This window comes from Camelus ferus, chromosome 16, assembly GCF_009834535.1.
Source record: "Camelus ferus isolate YT-003-E chromosome 16, BCGSAC_Cfer_1.0, whole genome shotgun sequence".
NCBI classification, from domain to species: domain Eukaryota; kingdom Metazoa; phylum Chordata; class Mammalia; order Artiodactyla; family Camelidae; genus Camelus; species Camelus ferus.
The window spans coordinates 3,561,917-3,567,944 of record NC_045711.1 but is presented as its reverse complement, the minus strand read 5'-3'; the positions used below and the strand labels follow the sequence as shown (position 1 = coordinate 3,567,944).

Here is a 6,028-nt window from a genome sequence, read left to right as displayed (position 1 = left end):
AATGCAAACCTGGAGAATCAGGCTCAGAAAACAGAGGCTGAGACAACTCAGGCCTAAGAAGCAGGAATCACCGCAGCTGTCTTTTATCAAGAAGTGTTTACTGTGCCTGCCGTGGTGAGACACTGCCACCGCACCCCCACCCTGTGAATTTCCAACCATCCCTTCGTCATTTCATCACTCACTCAAGACTCAAATGCCTGGGTAGGAGCAATTATTTGGCCTGTGGCCTGGTGGCTGGGATTTACCAGAGGTGGGATTTACCTCTTTGGTTACTGTAGTGTGAGGTGAACTACTATCTCTCACCATGAAAGAAGTTGGATGATGGGCAGAAAAGAAAGAAAGCTCACTAGTCTGGGTCTTAGGAATAACCCTTACAAATTTCCTTCTTTTTGCAAGGAGACAAAAGTAATTCAGATATTATTGTCTGGGAAATGAAAGTTTATATGCAAGGTAAATTTTTCTTTTCAGGGAAGCTTACTGTCACAACTTCTTATTGCGGACCATCTCTCAATTGGGTTTTAGTTTTTGTGAGTGTGTTTTTTTTTTAGTGGGGGTAGTCACTAGGTTTATTTATTTGTTTACTTCTTAATGGAGGAACTGGGGATTGAACCCAGGACCTCATGCATGCTAGGCACACACTCTACCACTGAGCTATGTCCTCTCCTGACCCAACTGAATTTTAATTGCATAGTTGGTGTGCTCGGAATATCTGGAATGTACTGATGAGATTCATAGTAAATCTAAAACAGGGAAGTCCTTTCTCACTGTTTCCGCTGTCTTACCCCAACAATGAAAACTCTGCCATGGCCAATGGTTGGCAGCCAGCCTGTAGATTCAGATCACAGTTAGATTATGGAAAATCACTACAGCGTGGGAAATGAAGTTTTGTGGACAAGAGGATTATGCTGAAACATTTTCGTGCATTCTTCTAGAACTCAGGAAAAGTACAGAATTGGGTTAGAACATTCTGGGAGGGGCTGGAAGAACTGCAGTGGGTCTAGTGAAAGATGGTTAAAGCTGCAGTTGTCAAAGAAAGAACTCTGACGCCTGAAGGAGACCTCTCCAGCTAGAGCCCTGAATAAGAATTGAGAAAGGGGAAATTTGGGGATTTCATTGTTTCTTTGGGTGTAAAGAATGGGAGATTCATTTGGGGAACATCAATTTCTCTTAAAAATACAAGAGAAAGCGTTCATTCTGTTAAGTTCCAAATGTTATGCTTTTTATTTTTTAAATTTATTTACTTAATGGAGGTATTGGGGGTTGAACCCAGGACCTTGTGCATAGCATGCACTCCACCGCTCAGCTATCCCCCCCACCATGTTATGCTTTTTAAAAATAGCTGGCACAGTGTTATTTGGGTGGTGTCATCTAATAAGCCAGATTTGAAAACAGAGCTGAGCAGGAAAGAAAGTGTGAGTTCTCACGTAGTATATAATGTGTCTGTTGGATAGAAAAGTAAATGTTCTGCCTTCATCCATTTCGAAAGCTTCAGAGGCCAGGATCAAAGAGGCATTCATAAAGGCCTTGAAGAGCTAGGCTGCTTGTCTTATTTGCTCCAGACCAGTGTCTGGGAGGCTGGCCCAGGATGTGTGGGCAGAATTTGTCTATTACCTTGAACTCCTTCCCTAGAACATCCAAAGGGGACAGTGTGTTCCAGGAAAAACTGATACAAAATGGTCAACACAAGACAACTTCTGAAAAACTTGCCTGCTGGACTTCAAATCTGACAAGGTACTAGAAAACATTAAAACCCTAAAACAGAACAGATGAACATTTTAAATACTTCTTTTAAGGCTAAAAAAAAAAAAACCCTCCATAAATGAAAACAAACTCCAAATGACAAACCAGGAAAAATATTTTCCACCACTTGATAAAGTGTCAGTGTTCTTAACATGTATATTAAAAGTAAACTACTCCCTAGGGAAAAAAGGAGACAAAAACCGTAAAAAGGCAGCTTGTAAAAAATCATACACAAACGGTTAGTAGCATGGAAAAGTTTTCAACTTCTCCAATAATTTAAAAGTACAAATGAATGCAGCAATGATGAAGTGTTTTTACCTACTAGACAGGCAGCAATTAAAAAACCAATACTACCCAGTGAATTTCCTGGTTATGGAAATTAAGCAATCATGTCCCATTGGTATAAACGCAAATTGGTGCAGCTTTTTTGCAGTATTATACAACAATGCCCATCAACCTTTACAATGTGTATTCCTTTTAAAGCATCATCTCTTCTACTGGAAATGTATCTTACAGATATATTTATACAAATGGAAAAAGGTATAAGTACAAGATTGTTCATTGCAACAATAATGTAGGAATAAATACCTAAGTTCAAAGTAAATGCCCAATTAACAGAGAAAATTAGTGAATTACTAAACATCCATCCAATGGAAGACTCTGGAGCATTAAAAATAGTAAGATCAGTATCTTTTTCCTGCATCAGTGTACGGCTTAATAAATTATTACAAAGTTACTGAACCTATTAACAGCCCACATGCCCCCTCAAGCTCCCTCCTAGTCGCAAGTATCCTCTTTAGAGGTAACTACATCCTGATTTCTATCACTGTACATTAGTTTTGCCTGTTTTGAACTTTATTTCAATGTAATCATATAGTATATTTTCTTTTGTGTCTGTCTTCTTTGGTCATCATTGTGAGATATATTCATATCAAATGTTGTTACAGTGTGTTAATTCCTGTTGCTGTATGGTATTTTTATTATATATAGCAAAATTTATTTATTTATTCTACAACTGGGTTGGCTCTAGTTTTGAGTTATTATGAATAATGTTCTATGAATATTTCTTTTATATATTTTCACATATATCTATATGTTGGGTATATACTTTGGAGTAAAACTATTGTGTGCCTATGTATATATTGCTTTAGTAGATGCTGCCAAATAGTTTTCCAAAATGGTTATTCCAATTTTTATCCCCATCAGCAATGTATAAGAGTTTTGGTTGCTTATATTAAAAACTTGGAAGTATATTTATGAGCTTAACAACAGCCACCTCTGGAGAGTGGGATTAGGGAAGAACAGAGGACTGTATAGTTTATAAAGTACTTTTTTTTTTTTAACAGCATTATTTATGTTTTAAAAACTAATAATATTTTTCTTCTTTTCTATATCCTGTTGATTTTATAATTTAAAGAATAAAGCCTTAAATATATGGACAGAGATCAATCCAAAGAAATGAAAGACATGGTTAGGCTAATAAGAGTTAGTAGTAAGAGTTAAGTGAATAGGCGTCAAATTTAACTTTGAGCTGCTTGACAGCCCAGGCAGGATATAGTCTGAGTAATTCAGGGTACTTAGGTGTTCTCAATATTGATAAGATGTGTCAAGAGCGTGGGGAGCATGATTCACCATGTGTTTCCCAATTACTCAATGGCCGGTTTTTTGGCACAGCTGAAGACCAGATTTCAAGAAATAGAAAGTAGGGTAGAAGGTAGTATAGAAATAATGAAAGCGGTGGAAATGCAGGTTTGCAGTAGATTGTGAAGGACTTTAAGCCAGTTCAGGAGATGTAGACTTTATGATTTGGGCAATAATGAATCACTAAAAGTCTTTAATCAGGGAAGTAAGACAATATACACTTTAAAGAAAAATTTTTAAAGAGGAATTTATCTTGAGGGGAGAGTATAGCTCAGTGGTAGAGCACAAGTTTAGGATGCTTGAGGTCCTGGGTTCAATTCCCAGTACCTGCATTGAAATCAGTAAACAAACAAACAAATAAATAAATAAATATGTAATTACCCCCACACCAAAATTTTTAAAATAAAAAAAATTTTTAAGGAATTTATCTTAAAAATAATATACAGATATACAAAGATGTAAGGAATGTTTGTTGTAATATTATTAATAATATTAAAAACCAGAAGTAATTTAAATGTCCAAGGACATTTTATACTGTTACAGTTCTTCTGATTGCAAGCAAAAGAGACCGACTCTGGTGGCTTTGGAGAAAAATGAGACTATACTAAAAATGTACTGTATTTCATGAAAAGGAAGGAAAAGTTGAAGCATTAAAAAAAAAAAAAAAATTGAAGCATTAAAACACAGGAATAGGGGGAAGGGTATATCTCAGTGGGAAAACATGTGCTTAGCATGCACAAGGTCCTAGGTTAAATCCCCAGCACCTCCACTTTAAGAAAAAATTAAAAAATAAATAAACCCTATTACTTACCCCCCAAATTTTTTTTAAAAATAGGAATGAATGTAATCAGGACAGTTTCAGAGAATGAGGGATTTGTCCTATTTACTTCATATAATTATGCACTTGTGTGCGTGAGTGTGTGTGTATGTGTGTGTGTGTGTGTCTGTGTAATAAGAAGGACTCATTATGTTTATAATTTTTTAAACTTTAAGAAAGAGTTGTTTTTGTTTTTGTAAGAGCTAGCATAAATAACATACCTTAGGGCAGCAGTTTGGATTCATTCAGCCTTTACTATTTGTAAAGATCTCAACATTTAGGACATTTAGGTTGTTTCCATGTCTTGCTTATTGTAAATAGTGCTTCTATGAACATTGGGGTGCATGTATCTGTTTGAATTAAGGTTCCCTCTAGATATGGATATATGCCCAGGAGTGGGATTGCTGGGTCATATAGCAAGTCTATTTTTGGTCTTTTGAGGAATCTCCATACCTATAATTTTACTAAGTCAACTTACAGATTTACTTTATTATGGCTATGTAAATGCTATTCTTATCAATTTAGTATTATACTGAGATTTCTTTTCCTTTCTCTCACATTTTGTCTTTTATGGGGTTATTATCTTGTCTTTTTATTTATTTGGCTTTCTATTTATTGTTAATTTAATCCCAAACTTCCTCTGGTTAGGTATATCCACTCATGATACATTTAAAAACATTGGTATTCTAGCAATAATATTCTTTCAATTTAATCTTCTTTTAGACATCTTTTCCAGAGGCTTCTGATCGGTTCCATTCTGCACTGGTTCCTCTAGGCCGGTGCCGCCTTCTTATTGGTATCTGCCTCTACCATTATCCTAGGTGGCTGCTTTAGCTCTGTTTTCGTTGGACCCTCAATTTTTTTTTTTTTTTTTGAGATGTTCTATGTCTGAAAATATTGACTTTCACACTTAATTGACAATTTGGCTGAGAAGGGAATTCTAGGTTGGAAATAATTTTCTCTCAAAGGAATTTCCTGAGACCATATGCTAATAAACATTTTCACAGTAGCTTTGCTGTTGAGAAGTTTGATGCCATTCTGATTGTATTTTGAAATCCTGCTAGAAGAATTTATTCTTTGTCCCGGGCGTTCTGAAATTTCATAGTGATGAGAACTGGTGGAAATTCCTGAGTCTTTTATGAGTTCTCTGCTGTAAGTCAGATTGATTCTCTGTTTTCTCCATTGCTGGTTGAAGATTGTGCTTTCTTAGGTCTCCTACATCAATTAATGCCCATCTGTCTACATGCCAGTTGCCAAAATATTGTTGCTATTGTCTCAATTCTTGTTTTTTTTTTTTTTTTTAATACATTTACTGTTGCTATCATGGAGTTTTGGAAAGAGGGAAATTTTTGGCAAAAAATCACAGTTGTTTAAACTACCTTTTTCACTAGAAGTCAAGAATATTTTAAGCACTGTTTAAAAAAAATTAATACAAAACAGATGTGGAGTTGGCCAAAGTGGTGAACAAATTACACACATTCTACTTCCTATTTCTCCAATTTCTGGGTGAAATAATTCAAGAATTGTGAAAAGGAAGTTTTTATCTTGCTTCTGGAAACTAAAGTGGAATCCTTTTTATGCCGTAGTTTTCAAGTGATTTCCATGGATCTGAGTCACATAAAAGGTTTGGAGGAGAGTAGCATTAATATAGATAATTTTTTAAAGTTTGGGGTTATCTCATTTGAGGATGAAAAAGAGGGCTTGGGCATTGAGAATTTCCCATAGATTACCATTATTTGAGGAAAAATATAAGCTGCTATCATCTTTATTTTGGGTTACTGAAAGATAAGCCACATCTAAATATATCCTGTTCATTATATTCAACAAATA

At 35.4% G+C, this 6,028-nt stretch overlaps 1 non-coding gene across 1 annotated transcript; it reads left to right on the top strand.

Annotated features, from left to right (window-relative positions):
- Positions 1-3,641: 3,641 nt before the first annotated feature.
- Positions 3,642-3,713, top strand: TRNAP-AGG. Its single transcript has one exon. It is a non-coding gene; the product is annotated as a tRNA-Pro (tRNA).
- Positions 3,714-6,028: the final 2,315 nt, after the last annotated feature.